Below are 17,763 nucleotides of genomic sequence, written 5' to 3'. Positions count from 1 at the left end.
AGGTTTCAAATCTGAGATGTTTTTTTAATTGTCTGGGATGCACTGGTTTCCTGTCAGGGGAGAAATTTACATGCTTAAGTGTTATAGCGTTCGTCCAAATACCATTCACTAAAATTGACTTCAGCACGGAAATACCAAAAATTTTGAACAAATAAGCTTATGGACGCTATGGACTTGCATAAACCACAGTTGCATCGAGAAACAGATTAATCTGTCACAGGTTTGCCAGATATGCTGAAATTCTAGATTTTGCTTGTATATCGCAACCAACTCCAAACATTTAAGTGATATTTATTTGGCAAGTACGGTATTTGTCTCTGTGTGACCAGTGATATTAGAATATGAAGAGCAGCCTTGCTGGTTGCCACGGAATTTCTTTAGCGACTGGAACGGAGCGTACAGATATTGTGAATATTGTATGGCTAAATATCGACAAGGAAACACAAACATTGTTTAGTCTTTAGTATTGACATTTGACACTGACTTGTTCTCCCATCTTCTGAAATCATTTTCTAGCAAGGCTCAACAGGAGTTAAAATGTGAGCGTCAAGCAAAGGTTGGGATACGTTTCGTCTAAGATTACACTGCTACACACATAATATGTGTGTTAAAGACTAAAAATAGAGTTAGCTTACATTAGTGGGGAGATTCATGAGATCCACGCGCAACCGATAAGGAAACATTTTGATTCATAACCGTCCAACAAGACAGCAAAGACGGGTGGTAGGGATTGATATCTAGATTGGGTGTTTTTCGGCATTGCTATTCACTATCAGGTGTTATTGACGTCAAAGGATGTTGAAATATTTCCTTTTGAAACGCCTAAAAACTCATATCATCTTTGGTTTTAAGAACATAGCTTTGAAAGTTTGAAATTTAAAATTGTCATCACCGGTAGTTCAGAGATAAGACATCATTTTGCAGTAGTAAAGCTATGTTTTTGTCCTTCGATTAGAGCTTATAGTTGCCAGCAATATAATCACGTGCACATTCTTTTAGGATGGCAAACTTTCGTTTAAGGCTAACAGCTGCCAGCAAAGTACAATATCATCACGCACGCGTTCTTTTCGGGTCGGAAAATGTACATAGTCTTGTTAATAAACATTTAGATGATATTGTCGACATACAATAACAATGCGATAAATAAGTTGGGGTAAGCTAAAAGGTAGAATCATTTTCATCACAGTAACTTTATTTGAACTTTCAGTTCTGTAATTTTCCGATCCCGTGTCACTTTGCACGTTTCACGTAAGTCTGACGGTTGCTGTAAACAATGGTGAGCCAACCAATGGGCATTACAGAGGCACGACCTCTTTGTAATGTCAATTGACAGACCGGCTTCATATTACTGGGATGTCCCGGCCGATAGATGAATGTTTATCCTATGTATGCCCCGTTTCCTTCGTTGACATGTGACCTGACACATTGTGAAATCGTTAAGCGCAGTTGCCTTTACTCGATGTTTGATTAAATCTCTCTACACAGACATTTCTCTCAGATCGGCTTGTCTTCCGTGTCTGTAGGTTCACGTCGCTCTCTATCACCTACGATGCATTACTGTCATTTTGTTCAGACATTCTATTCACAAGTAGCACTGTAACAACTGACTGCATAGACATCGGGCGACTATGAGAGGGATTAACCAGGGAGTACAGGGCAACGCCCGTGATGTACATATTCTTACTGATAGTAGAAAACGTTTCTAATCGATATGCTTATATGTAAATATTTTTCACTGACAAAACGACTATGATTTATTCTAAAGACGTTGCGTATTTAGGAAATAGCTCTCTCTCTCTCTCTCTCTCTCTCTCTCTCTCTCTCTCTCTCTCTCTCTCTCTCTCTCTCTCTCTCTCTGAGATTTTTCTTTTGCAATAGCCATCATAAAATAATGAAACTAGGTTTTCGATGGCAATTATTCATCCCATACTTAATTTCAATTCCAGAGGGGCATAAATACTTCAGCAAACTCACGCTCGGGAAGTCATAAATTGCAAAAGCTACCGAGGTAAAAGTTGTTGATATTTTCTGCAACTTTTTCATGAGGAAGTGTCGCACGGCATTAAGTAATTCTATGGAAAATATCATTAATCTATTAGTATTCACGAAAGGTTTCACTTTGTATTTCAAAGTGGGCAACAGTTACCATGCACCGTCTAAACAGGTCTTGGTTTGTGTTCTTTCCCGCGGGCGTTGACTTATATGTCTAGATCTGTTCCCAATCACGTATCTCTGAGAGAAGGATTAGCAAAGTGAAATCACCCTTTCCCCTCCCTTACTCAGCACTTCCCCTCCCTGATTTCTTCAGCAGACATTAAAAACAAACCAGTGAATGGATGATAATCCACGCACAAACTTTGAGAAAACGCACATTACTTTAAAAGGAATGCATGACATGCAGGACATGTGAATGGGGTCTAAGAACCAATGTGAGTGGCGTGAAAATGAGAAATACCAAAATTATGTTCATCAGATATATTTATGTTGTAAGTCCGATTTACTGCAAGTGTTTTATAGACATGTCATGGAAGTGTTAAATTGGCAAATCAAATATTGTCCGCAACAGAAATAGTTTCTACGGAGTCATATAGTGTAACAGAAAATTTTATTTAAGATATTTTGCCTTATAAAATACAAGTTAATACAATATTTAGTGTTTAGAAGGATCAGCATTCATACACATTTTATCCAAGTCAACTTGTTTTAGAAGATGTCCCGTGCATGTGGAAGGGAATGTATCTTCCTATGCGTAATTTTGTCAAGTATTTAATAAATTTTGTGGTAAAAAAAACGTGGCTCTCACACACACTTAAGCTTCAACAGTGTTGGAAACGGAAGCTGAAAATAAAGGAAGCGGTTTCGATGAAACAATGAAAATCAAATTATCTTGCCAGACTAAGTCTCACCAGTAAATGTTTAGCTTTGTCCCCTTGCCCAGTGGAACAAAGACAAGTATAAAATATGAAGTACACTGACAATTGATGCACGCATTCGCATAGGATGTGTGAAAAAAATTTGAAAATAGCGACATTTACATAAATCAGGTTAGCATTCCCTTCGTTTTTTACAGAAGAGGTACGATTCCAGCGCCCTTTCGGATATTTCAACTTGAATGCAACCTAATGATGTAATCTTGTCTAGCCTTTGCTCATAATACAGACGTTTGTTGGTCAGCGCATTGTCCTTTATTCCTTTAAATACCTCTCACTTCATAATTTTTCTTCTCAAGGGTGTAAGTCTTCAGTGATTTGTGTCATGTGAGTTGACAAATGGCGAACTTCGGTAATCGCCAGGAAAGAAAGAAAGAAAGAAAGAAAGAAAGAAAAGAAAAAGAACAAAAAACACGGTACATAATGGCACATTATATGCTCAAATCCACCGGTGGTGCTATTTCATGCAATTATTCAGAGGGACAAAATCTGTAACTTTGATGATAAAACAAATGCATTTTCTCATTCTCCTGTGTAAAGTATAATAGAATAGAAGTCATCAGCCCTGCCAACACGTGAGGTATGATTTTATACCACCTTCAATATTATAAGCTTATGGCTCAATGGATTCTATTCCTGATCAAAATTAAGCAGGCAATAAAAAGGAGGTATGCTTGTAATCAATCTCGAATAAAAGGAACAAATATTTTACTTCCTGCTTCGGGCCCAGAATTACAATTTTCGATTTTCCCAGCCAACGTCTTTTAAAGTAAGAATACGCCTGACAGATGATATAATGAAATAGGTGCCAAATAAGGGAAGTATTTGCAAGCGTACAAATCATAACAGGCGCATTTCACTTCCTCCATCGAGCAGCTCTTCATTCACTCTGTTTCTGCCTTTGGTATTTTTAACAAGGCCTTGCCAAGTAATGTGGTGGTCAGGTCAAACATTGCAGAGAAATTTGGTCAATGCGTGGTATGTCATGTGCAGTATACGTCATATCAGTGTCCAGGTTTATGAGCTTGATGGACTATGGGTGAGATATCCGGTCACACATTTACGTCATGGGAAAGTTTTGATTGTATACTTCAACCATTAGCCGCCATGTTAATGTAACAGTACACAACATCGTAAAATATGTTGTACCATTGACAGCCGTTTAGTAAACAGTTTGGAATTCCTCCAACTCAGTCTGGACCTCATTTCATTCCAAATAATAAATTGTTACTGGTCGTGCTTCTAAACGTAAATGTAAATTTGATGTGTTTTAAAAAGGTTAAATTTGGAGTGGAAAACGAAAGCTGTTGCAACTCTTTGTAAAAACATCCTCTCCATCTTTTCATTTTCGCATCTCCAGCCCCCTGACTCTCTACTTATTATATAATCTTCGAACTGCCCTCTCCTCAAAGCGCTCCCCCGTCCTCTCCCATACATAATACACAACCCTTGCAACTCTCGCAATCGACTTGATCGTATACTCCCTACAACTTGCATTGAGCTGGGCCTTTTCAAGCTGTTAGCTGAGCAACAGAACAGTATATGTCGCACATGATTCAAACTGTCTGTTCACGCCCTCTCAAAAAAAAAAACAATATTAACTATCGTCACGCGAGAAACCTCATGACCGGTTTTTATACAATTAGCTTGACTATATATTGCATCGCTAAAAATCAGGCGGCACTCACTCCAAATATTAAGGTACAGATTTGACTAGAAGTTCAAACGACAAGCACAAACTCTACAAGCGGATTTCTAGGGAGAAATACATATGTCAAACGCTCTCTTTCTACAAAGTAATTGGTTAAAAGCGCTCATTTACGGTAAAAAGTTGTGCTAGCTTCAATATGAGAGGAAAGACCACAATTTAAATTAGCGGAAAGTCCACATTTTATCACATTTTATCGCTCAATTATGGCAAGAGAGAGAGAGAGAGAGAGAGAGAGAGAGAGAGAGAGAGAGAGAGAGAGAGAGAGAGAGAGAGAGAGAGAGAGAGAGAGAGAGAGAGAGAGAGTGAGAGAGTGAGAGAGAGAGAGGAGTGGCGAAGGGGAGAGATGGGGAACGGGGAGAGGAATTTTAAAGAACCATTAAATAGAATTTTAATTGAATAGAGTAAAATAGAACAGAGATGGGTTAATTACTCTTGACGCATATGGTGTCAGAAATATCACACAGTCGATGACATTATTTTATCGATAGTGTTCTTATTTACTCTAAAATTAGATCTTGTTTACTCTTTGTTGGTGACATTAATCAACACAGACTGACATTTTGCACGCGTGCTTGTCGCTGATAACTATGCTTAATTTCGAACAGCTCACAATTCTCTTCAATTCAAGCAACATGCAGGGGTAAACTCGGGTCACCCGTTAACGTTACCCCTAACAATTTATAGAATAGAAGAAGGAAGTTTGTGCTCGAGACTTGCACCGTAATTATCACGTAAGCGTAAACCCTCTTTAAAGTTTTCCTATGAAATGAGAAGCATAGTTATTTTCAGACCGTTGGAAAAACCGATGACTTGATTACAGCGGTGTGTAGGCGTGAAAGTTTTTCGACCTCGAGAATATAGGTTATGAGAATAGTCTCCAACCGGACCTATTGACAAAATCTCGATTGGGCCACATTTACAAAACACCTCTGGAGGGGAAGGAGCAGGTGCATCCAAAAAGGTAGTCTGATTTTTATAGTGCTCCCGTAACAAACTTAAAGTGCGTTAATATCGCCCTTCTTACTCTACAATTTTGAAATATTCCCTCCGAGGGACTGCACAGAAATTACAGTTTTGGGTTGGGTCGCAAATTTTCGCCAAAGCCTTTTTGAAGGGTCGTGAAATTTCACGCATGCTTTTTGGGGAGGGTCATATTTTTGCGCAATTATTAGAACGCAAGATGTGGCCGATATAGAGCTTCATCCAAAAACATCAAGTCATCATTCATGATGGGAGTCCATTTGGCAAACTATTAACAAAGTTCCCCTAAAACAAGCTATATCTGTATATTTGTATATGTTTGATAATTCATGTGAATGAACTTTGCCTGAAGTTGGACTTAAAAAGTATAATTTGATTTTTAATTTCTTCGAAAATGTTGATTCATTGTACTTGGTAGTCTATAAGAAAACTATGGACAATATTATTCCAATATAAAACTAGCAATATCTGTACATTTATAGATGTTTGTTAATCTATATCAATGTACTTGATTAGAATAGGATGGTTACAAATGAAGTGCATGTGTGTACAAGAAATTTGATTTTGGAATTTCACCATAAATCTGGATCCACTATACATAGCAATCTATGAGAAAACCAAATCTATGAACAGCATTTTTCCTTCAGAAAACTAGCAATATATGTGCTTTTGTAAGTGTTTGACAACTGATATAAATGTACTTCATTAGAATAGGGTATTTGAAAGTGAAGATGGGGACAAAAATATGATATTTGAATTTCACCCAAAATATTAATTCACCTCTCACATGATAGTAGTCTACGTGTAAATTATAATTCAGTGACAAAAAACTTACCATATCTGTACATTTGTATGTAAATGTTGTTAAACATTGACGTTTCGACTGCAATAAGTTTCTTGATAAACAATTATAGAGCTAAGAGCTCTCTGTACAATTACAAGCTAAACTTTATATGAAGGTAAACTTTACAGCTCTTGTCCCTTTTGATTTTGAATAGCCAATTGTATTTCATGTAGTTGATAGAATTATTTATTGTGAAATGTTATCTTTTTCAATCTACTTGGAACCTTGCAAAAAAGTGATTGTTTGTAAAGGTTAAAACGTATTTCCTGAAAGTTTAAAAGTCAAATATATTGACTATGACATGCAAGGGGAGGGTCACTGTTTTTGTACATGAAAAGTGGGAAGGGTCACTTGTTTTCTCCAAAGCGCAAACGCTTTTGAAAGGTTACTATTTTTCGTACGGCGTCATTTTGACAAACACCTCCGTCGTGTAAAACTGACCTTATTTTGAAATGGACAGATTATTGCGATATGTGACTGTGTGTGTGTATATATATATGTATGTGGTCTGTGAATGTGTGTCTGTGAGTGTATCCGTGTGAGTGTCTGTGTTTTCTTCCAGGGAAGGAGGGCGCTGTTTATACATATTTTCTCTTACAGGAAAACCTCATCTTGCAAAACAGAAAAAACAGCGATCTCATGAAAAGGTTTGGAAACAGGATGACTTCCCTCACCTGTCAGGAAAACTGAACATAACTAACACAATTGCATATAAAGGGACTTTGCTGTACCTTTATGACAATGTTCAAGTATATCCTGTTCTATGTATCGCCTGCAGTTTCTTGTTCTACTCCCGCAGAATTTTAGAATTATAATAAATATTTTCTTTGGCAAAATACTCTGTACATGTGTAAAGACCGTAATCATTGTTATTGATGACAGATGAATACTAGTCCGAACTTAATTTAATTTAAAACAATAATAATGCTAAATGTACAAATTTGGCCATCTTGATAAGCTAAAATTGGACTTTTCATAATGCTTTCGGAGTAGCACAAGAAACTGCAATGGAAACACAAAAAAATCACCAAAAAATTAGCCAAACGTTACAGTTATAAATGGACAACCAAGCAGATATTTCGAATCAATCAAAGACAGTTTCCTTTCGAGTCCCCTTTAAGTCCAAAAATCCCTTCAAATGTCCCAACATACCCTTGATATTTTCAAATCCCCTCCGGAGGTGTTTGTGAATGCAGCCTTATAAAGTTGGTTAAGCACGGTGGTAATGTTAGCGGACTCTTCATTATGCCGTGTGATTATGTCTTGAGGGTCATTGATCTAACAGTGTCTGTTTATGATAGTGCGACTTTTTCTGACCCGAGTGTTGAGAATAGGGTTCACACAGATCTTTACACAGCGTGTGTTTAGATTTGGTAGTAAAATGTACACTGCTGTAGGGCCCTGTAAGGAATTCTAACTTAATCGTACTGCCGGCGAAGTTCTACAGGGGCGAGGCCAATAATACACTGAGAGTCGCGCATTATAGGTCTCCCTGCCGTTCGGCTCAGATTATTTACTGGCTAAATACATTATCGTCTTACTACTAAACGCTATGCCCTAGATCTCTTACTTCACCGAAACATTATCTCTGTACCAAGTATTGCCCATTGGAAGGTCGGTACAATTTTCCTTGGAAGTGAGGCTCTGTAAAAATGAATGACACACAGTTTTCAATCAACCTGGTAGACGTATATTAACAGAAATACCAGGATGTGTGGTTCAAAAAGGAATAATCGAAAAGGCTATGTAGTTTTGGTTCAGTGGCTGTTGAGAAGTACATGACAAGTTACATTTAAATAGGAAAATTATATTTAAATTACATACAGATGACTTGCATAGAATAGAATAGAAAGTAGAATAAAACACTCATACATTTTACACATAAAAAATTCTTTATAACTGAATGGACGTTATGCTAAGATTACACCAATTAGAGAGTGATTTGACATCAACGTTTCAGTCCGTTAATCTGCAGCACAAATACTTCACTCATCACAATCTGCCAACCAAAGGGAACGAAGTAGACAAAATCAAAGCAGGTACTACCTGTCATGTACTCAGGAGAGAACAAAACACATGGAAACTCGGAGAAAGAGATATCATTTAGAAACAGTTCAAAATACAGATTGCGACAGTGACAGTGACATATAAGACTCAGAGTTTTTTGCTGGAGAAGAAGATGATGGTGTTGTAATCCATGAAATGGGCACCAGCGCACAAGTGATGAAGAAGTTTTTGAATCTTCCGAGACACAGTACAGTGTATACGAGATCTGGAAGAAGAGCAGCATCTTGGAAAAATCTCTTTTCCACTGATGTTATATTGCATCTATGCACCGGTAATGACCAATGTTATCATTCAAATTTTGATCAATACTTACTCAAGCAACTGGGGGGGGGGGGTCAAATTATCTTTTTATCTAAAAAAGGAGGTCATCAGTTTTCGGGGGCAATGGGTGAGAGGTTCACTTATTTTTACTGATGCACAAGAAGAATTCGCCGGCCCACTCCCGAACGGTCACTTACATTCTTCGTCGAGAGGATAATCCACATGCTCTCATGGGTTGGGTAGTCTACTTGATCGATCGATCGTCTGCTCTATCTATCGATCGCGTACTCATTGCTCTGCTCTCCACCACAACAAATGTAATTTGTCGGTTAAGTGCCATCAACGTTAGTGATAAGAATTTCTTTCGTTAGTCGAGCACTCTTTAAAGTCACCGAACGACCGTTGATGACGCTCTTTGATTACGATGCGGAAAGAATACGACCCCGGCATACTTATTGTGTACCAATTGGTGGAAACTATTCTAACGTTTCAATTGTAATCACAGCAATTACATGTACTTCATGGCAAGATGGTTTACATAGTGACTTGTAAAGGCAAGGTATGTGCCTTTGTTTTAGTACTGGCTTGGAGTTTAATCCTCACAACCAAGGGAGGTACGTGAAGCCGTGTAACTGTTTTCTTGTTATTTGAAGATTGAATTGCAGACTGCGAATTGGAAATTCGTGATATCATGCTTGTGAAGAATGTTTCTTTATTCATGCTGTTTGGGCGAATTTCGCTATTCAGTTCACAGACGTTCTAACAATCCGACATTCCTTCAAAACACTCTACTCTATCTTGCTAACAGTTAAAATGATGTTTTTTTCTACTTTTAAAATATAAGAGATAGAAACACAAGAATATTGACCATATGTTTGATACTATTTTTAGAGTTTTCAAAGGATTAGAATGATCAAACCTAGGCACAATGTATGATTGACAAAATATTTGACTATATAGTCCAAAAACTGAAGTTCTATATAATTAATAATTGATGCATCGATAAGGAAGCGAGAGCTCAACTATAAATATCTATTAACTCCTACCCCATATCATGCTCTGATGGAGAGCAGGCGTTCACTTCTCCATAATAATGCAACGGTATGTAGAAAAATGATGACCAAACACCATAATAAGACAAAATTTTCATGTACGGTTAACACTGTGTTTGCACCGTATCTACATCTTTCGTCTTCTCACAATGAAAACCAGCAATGAGAAATTCTTTTTTCCTGTTTTGCGTTGTCGTTTACAGAAATCCCTCTGTACCTATAGAATATCCTCTTCTATGTAAGTGGTTTATTCCGTTATGTACAGTACTTCAACGCTGTGAAGAGCCTCCGGTCCCCGCTCAGTTTGATATATCTGAATAAGAGCGTCTGGCGTGACAGGTATTAATGGAAATATGCATGCTTACCCAAATAAGGAACAGTTAGTATACAAGGGCGAAGGAGGTATTCATTAGTATATTAACCGTTCTCTACGTAATAACTGGTATTTGAAGTGCAGTTCAAATGAAAAAATGCCATTACCTCATGTTAATGAGCATAGGTTACACGGACTACTTTTTTGTTGACAAGCAACCATTAGTATTATTTTCTAAACAATTCCAAATGGTCGTCTACAAGCTCGAGAAACAATTTTTTGGCATATTCCCGCAAAATGAGAAGCTGTTTTGTATCGTTCTTTCCAAATTCGATTACTGCAAAGACTTGAGCGAGAACTGTACCGCATTGTCTTTGACACGCAAAAAAATAAGCAACACACTTCTCAACCATAACCGAAATTTCCAACACACTTCTCAACCATAACCGAAATTTCCGTTTTTTTAATTGCGCCAACAACTAGAAAATGCTAAGACTGCAAGAGTGTGACCGCAAACTTTTAGGTATGATATGATAGAGGCTATTCTTACCTAACAGTTCGCACCGCCGGCCGCCAGCGGCTTTCTGCTATCAGTGCATGCGTCACTGCAGTACGATGAGCATAACATTCTTGACGGCATAGTCGCCGCCATTGCAATGGCATTCTTGTGAATGTGACGTCTTACGTCACGACCCAGCTTCAATAGTTTTTATTTTGAGCAACGTTTGTAAACGATAATTAATATAACTATAAATTAACTGAAAAGTTAAATCATAAACCATAAGGCACCATTTTACAAGAGGTATAGCCAAACAAACTGATGACGTCAAAATCACCAAACACAAGACATATACGACTTGTAATTACGGCACGGATTAACTAATAACGCTAAAATAAAATAAATTTTTAATTCCAATCACTTTCACAAATTTCGACTGCATAGTTTAAGCACAGTGGGAGTCAGGAATTCGTCGGAACTTTGCTGAAGCGCCTTGTGTTAAGCGGTGGCAGCCGTTTGTGTCAAGATTCAACGCCGTGGCACAAAGTACCCTGCAGCGTGCTGAGCAGTCGGTCAACCTCTACAAGATGCCACACAGCCAGCGAGTCTGAAAGGCGATCATTAAACACCTGTGACGAAAAGGGGTATCTTCAAAACATCTCTCTCCAAGCCCCATCTACTACTAACAGTGAACTGTCACTTTACAGAAATTACATAGCTGTGCAAGCTTGTGGGTTCAGCACTCGTGTGATATTCATGTTATACTTAACACACCTTGCGAACTATGACCGGTAAAGTTCGCAAGATCAGCAGCAGCAATTCTCGTTAATAACAGTCGATGACAAAGCTGCCTGGTATGCACATTGGAATACCTTATTCACGTGGTATCTAGCCACACATTTCGATTGAAATCACGACAAGTTGACATAGCACATAGCCTAGCTCGTTTACACTGTTACAGAATGGTGACTTCTAAAGCCGAGGTTTCTGCCATATTAATACTGCTCGCGAATTTGATCCTCGCGACTTTTGGAGGTAAGCGAAGCCATGTAATTCCGCTCTTTATGTTCTCAAATGGTCAGAAACTGGGAAAGGTGAGCTTTGTGGACAACTATACAACACGTTTACAAGTGTGTATATATCAGTTTCCTTCGCTAACTCTGTCGTTTTACTCATTGCGAGTAATATCCCTTTTATTCGTATAATCAGATCGCACAATTTAATGTTTAGTTAGTAAAACAGCAAACCTGTTTGTGACGACCACACAATATTCCTTAAAATCGACGTTCAAAGTCCATTTGAGTCGGACGTAAACAAACAGTAACGACGTCCTAACATTGGAAGAAATTGTTACATAGTAGAGGGAAATATATCACGGGGAATGTTTAAGAGTATTTGGAAAGAACCTAATCAATTTTAAACACGGTAACTTATAAAATGTGTGTTTGACAACCTTGAAATGACAAACATCATTTGACTCTTCGAACGAGGAAATACGAAATTCTAATCGTATATGATGTATGTTACATTGGTTGTGCTGATATAAGGAACGACCCAATATGCGATATATGTACTCGAATATTACTATGTTCCACATATAGGCATGAGACATTGATGTTGTTCTGCTTATTGGTATAGTATCAGGGAAGTATATATTACACTCTGTCAAGCCTATTGTTCAAATTTACTGCGTTCGCCATTTTAAAGACTTTATAACTACGCCCCTGTAAACCGACCTGCGGTTTTTATCAGAAGTTTTAGGCTACTTCATAGGTTGAAAAGTACACGTGATGTGATTTTCTATTCATGGCACAACAACAACATGGGGCCCGGGGGGGCACCGACGTCCTTTGTGCCTCCTTACTGTTTATTATTTGCCATAAATGTGAAATTTGGCAAAAAGTCAAATTGTTTGGACATAAATGAAAGTTAATATGAAAGTGAATCAAGAATAAGAGATGGAACTCAATAGGATCAACAATATCTAAAACAGGAAACGGTGAACTTATATGATACAGAAGGGGAGAAAATTTAGCCACAAACTATTGTAATATAATGGACAATGGCTAATCTAAACCAAATTACTTACACTGGATTGTTGGCATTGATTACACATGTATTTATTGTCCATCAAATAGAAAATAAATTTGGGCCATTGACTAAAAAACATTTGCTTGTTACACTCACCACACTTGTACTTAGTATTTGGAGTGTACACCTATTACCAATACCACAATGATAAAAAGTTTTGGACTCTGAAGGTCAACAGTGCATCTTTAACGTATGAGACTAAATAAGCTTACCCCTCAAGTATGTATAGGCCAAAAACAATATTTAATTTTGAATTATGTAGTGCAGGGAAGGACATAGAATATGGTGAAAGCAAACTAAATATAAAAACTGAATATACAGTTATGGAAATGTTGTTTTACAGTCATGAGTATCTAGTGTGTGCCGAGAGACAAATATTAAAATTGGACAGTATCATCCTGACCAGAGCTTGTCTGAGTGGTTGTTTCCTTCTGATTTTCTGACACGGTGATAGGTACAAAATATTATGTTATTCAACATAGTTATGCAACATAGCTTGCATTTTGTTCACAGTAGAACTGAGTTTTACATGTAAGATAACTTTCTCATTAACTGTAATTCTGGCTTGTGGCAGCTCAAACGTCGCAATACTACATTTTTTGATATGATATGGAGTGACTTACACACATATGCAATATGCAGTGACAGTCGATATATTCATAGTATGAGTCTACTACATTCAAGCATAGTGATGTTGACAACTACATGCATGCCAGTGCACGATTTCAAAGTAGCCAGGAGGAAATTCTAATGGTCTTTTAGTGGAAATATAGGTATTAAACGACAGTGAAACAAAAACATTAGTTATCGTGACCTTGCTAAAGTGCAATCTCGGAATGCAATCTCGGATCATGTATGATCTGATGATCATGCCAAATTACCATGTCGGATTATGCCGTGATTCTGAAGTGCGCGTAAATCGGTCAACATAAGCACACAGACTCTCGCCAGTCGCTTGTACTGCTTGGTCTCGCGTAGCTTTCGGTATTTATACAAGCTCGTGCCTTATACAAGGTCGTGCACTCGACCTTGCGCCTTCGGCGCTCGATCGGCTACGTTGGATTACTACCGCAAGTGACTCCGGATCCGGTCAAAAGAAGGCACGAGGACTGTCGACCCGACAGTCTAAAGCACACACTGTCTTCAACAATGATGTCAAAATCAATGCACAACGGTCGAAATTACCCAAAATAAGCAACAGAAAACTTAAAGTTATCGCTGTGTCGAAAGGACAGTACATCAACATAAAACGACGCTAGTTTGTTATGACATGGAGGTAGAAGGACAGAGCGAATTCCCTCGCTCTCACCCAGCTATTACTAACGGGCCGCCGGGGATTGTCCTCGCTAAAGCAATGGATTCGCCGGTAACAAAGGAGCGTTTCGTGCCAAAAAATAGTACATGAGAGCAACAAAAATACAATCACTGTGAACTTCATATTTACAAAACATCATCAAATAACGCTAAAAGCTTCAAAACGTCAAAATTCGCAAAAGACCGAGAAACAAGACGGCGTCGCCCGTCGGTTGATTTTTCAAAGTCCTTGCCAGGAGCGAGGCAAAACAACGCTAACTTGTTATATGCGCATGCGCATATTAAGGGGAGACCCATTTGATTTCGGGGGGGTATGCAGGAAGTGGGTATGGGAACTTTTTTTGTCAGAGAGACAGCATTTTTAATTTCAACTGTCACACCTGCATAAACTTTTTTTATCAAATGGAGTAGCAGTGCAATTTTTCAAATTTAAGCCAGTGTTTCACATATCACAGGATGGTTTTATATATTCATTTTACATTCCAACGAATGAAAACAAAATGGAAAGTCTAGTATATATACAACTTTAAATTATAGAACACTTTTTTGGCAAATCAACAGTGATCAGTACTATACCTGCTTTTCTTTATAACAGTCAATTCCTTTTAAGTTCTCAGGGGAGATGTTATCTTTTGTGGTCAGAGAAACAAGGCTCACACATTGTATTTCATTATATTTGTTGTTCCTCAATTTTTCTTTGACAACTTGTAATCTTTCTAACATATTTATGTTGAGAGAATAATATATTGGTTTTTACACTAGTTTATTGACTCATGTCTTGTGTTTTAAATTTTCACAATATACAGAAGTCAAATAGTCCCATCTAGATATTGCCTGTACCATTGAGATATTGCAACAGAAATCCTGAAATATGATTTCTTGGGTCAGAAAAGGGAAGGAAAACATCGAGTGCACTGAGGTGTAAAGTAGTGAATGCTTATATCATAAGTGCTGGGAAAAAAACACATGAGAATTGCTTGTGGTAAAAACATTTGTGCTGCCTATGGCAGCATGCTAGCAAAGAACACATGAGAATGAAGTTTCCAAAATTTTGCTCATTTCAACTGCATTGTGACAATTCCTTTTTTATTTCTGTCTGTTATGAGAATTTTTTTCTCAAGCCATTACAGGCTTATTTTTTTCTTTATTTCACCTGGTGACAATTTTTTTTTCTCAAAATCCTCCATACCCCCCCGAGAAATCAAGTGGTTCTCCCCTAAGTGAGTCCCTGACCTATGCGGGCCAGTGGATTACTTCCTCTGATATGCCTGCCGGTACCATCATTCTTCAGTCGATCAAAGGCGCCTTTCGTACCAAAAAATACACGACAGCCGTAAAAGTGCATCACTGTCAACTTCATAACTATAGAACATGTTAAAATACACAGTGAAACGTTCACAAAGTAAAAACTGTTCCCAGACCGAGAAACAAGATGGCGTCCGATTCGATTCTTCAACTCAGATTTTGTCCTAGAGTTGTGCGCATGCGCAGACGGTAGCTTTAACGAAAGCGAGTCAAAATCAAGTAAATATAAAATAAAAATGGATAAAAATATTGTTTAAAAATAATACAAGGCATGTATCACCAAATTTTGAACATTTCTGACGGCATTTCAACTATACGAACACCCATGCCAAATATCACAATAATCAAATTAGTGGTTTTGAGGAAAAATTGAAATAGTGGTTTTCACAAAAAAGCTCAAAAGTGACTTTAAAATGATTCAATCAAAAAAAGAAAACAGACCGTTTGAGATACATGCCAAAGTGACCACCAGACCAAATTTCAGAAAAAGTTACTGAAGCGTTTCTGAGATACCTGCGTCCACAGCATACGGCCCACTGTATGCAAAACAGAGGCCGCGTCATCACATTAGTACTTTGGGCCAAAGGCCCAAAGGACTAATAAAGCGATCATCTGACAAACTATGATTATCCAAGAATATCCTCTGAATGTGAGACATTGTAAACTCGTGTTCATTCATACCAAATAGATCGAGCTGTGTTCTTTCCTGACACAGGAGACAGCGGATTTTCATTTGTTGTTTTTATTTTTCGATTGTTTGTAATCTATTTTATTGCCCTACTCATCACAAAAACATTAATTACTTGAATCAATGCCTTGATTGTTAGAAAAAGCTGATTGTCTAAATGTTTGAATTTTTTAATGCTAGTCATTAGCCTGTCACTGGACATCAACGTCAGCAGTTTGAGTTTCTTTCGTTCGTCGTTACCCACTGACAGACCGTTGATAACGCTGTTTGATTACAATGCGGAAAGGGTACGACCCACGAGTGCTTGTTGTGTAGCACTTTGTGGAAACTATTCTAACTGTGATTCTAACAACATCGCGTACGTTTTCCGGAAAAGTTTCCCTGTAAGGTTCGCAAGAACGTCAAATCGATTTCTTGTTATCAGACTATGGCAAAGCTGATTGATATACATACATGATTACCACTGCTTCCCGGTAACGTAATAGCTGGTCACTGATTTGGATTAAAATCACGGCAATTTCATATACTGCATGGTCAGCTCCTGTACACTGCGACAGTGACGCGTAAAGGCCAGGTAGCTGCCCTTTCTTTAGTTTCTTTAGTTGGAATTTGCTCATAAAAACACTTATCTTTTGGGTTGTGCAGGAATCTGTCAAAAATGTCCTCCAAATGTCTTTTGTTTTCAGGGTATTCAAACTAAACACACAACACACAGCATAATAACTGAACATCAACACAACACAATACTGAAAAGTAGCTGTAGGTGTTACAAGTAGTAAAGCTTGAACATATGTTATTTTTATTTGTTTATTATTTATATATTTATTTGTTATCATTTATTGCAAGAATGTTGTTTTCTGTTGGCTGCGTTGTGATTGGCTAGAATGACCTGGTCCATAAAGTTTGTGTTTTTCCCACAGGAACATGTGTAATACTAGAACACAACAGGTTTGAACTTGAAATTACTGAATAACAACAATAATAACACGTTGCAATAAAATATAAATCAATAATGTAATTCACGACAAAATGATTAATGTCTTTGCATGCTACTACAACACTTTGAGATCAACATCTGTACCTAGTTTCATCAAATTTGTTGCAATATTACTTGACATGGCACACTAATTATGAAAGTTCATTAAATATGCAAATTAGCAATTAATTGACAAAAGACTGCTGTATGTCTTTGTGAGCTATTACAACACTTTGAGACCAACATCTTTACCAAGTTTCGTCAAATTTGCTATTGAAATAAAACAAAATCTGTTATGTATACATCTGTAAGACGTTTCATTAAATTTGAGTCAGTATTTTCGAAATATTAGTGGAATTATGAAAATTCATAATTTATGCAAATTAGCAATTAATTGAAACAATACTGACAAATGTCTTTATGTGCCATTAGACCTGTGTGTGACCGACATTTGTACAAAGTTTCGTCAAATTGGTGCTATCTCTAAAGAAACAGAGCTCTATCTTCAAAAATCACTAATTATGCAGATTAGTACTAATTATGCGTGCCACACCAAAATAATGGACGTACATATGTATGTCATAGTGCATTATTCTTGTACCAAGTTTAAAAGAAATTGGCCCAGACATGTCAGAGATATCTTCGTGGACAGATGAACGGACGGAACCCAATCCATAAGTCCCCTCAGACTTCGTCAAGGGGACTAATAAACACTGACGGGAAGCAGCAAA

The 17,763-nt window shown here is 37.6% G+C and overlaps 1 protein-coding gene across 1 annotated transcript in view; it reads left to right on the top strand.

Annotated features, from left to right (window-relative positions):
- LOC139138075 (interleukin-12 receptor subunit beta-2-like) overlaps nt 1–17,763 on the top strand; it is a 277,102-nt gene that overhangs the window by 190,309 nt on the left and 69,030 nt on the right. The window lies entirely within an intron of this gene.

This window comes from Ptychodera flava, chromosome 8 (assembly GCF_041260155.1).
Source record: "Ptychodera flava strain L36383 chromosome 8, AS_Pfla_20210202, whole genome shotgun sequence".
In the NCBI taxonomy this organism is placed as follows: Eukaryota; Metazoa; Hemichordata; class Enteropneusta; family Ptychoderidae; genus Ptychodera; species Ptychodera flava.
This window is presented reverse-complemented; position numbering and strand designations above follow the sequence as displayed.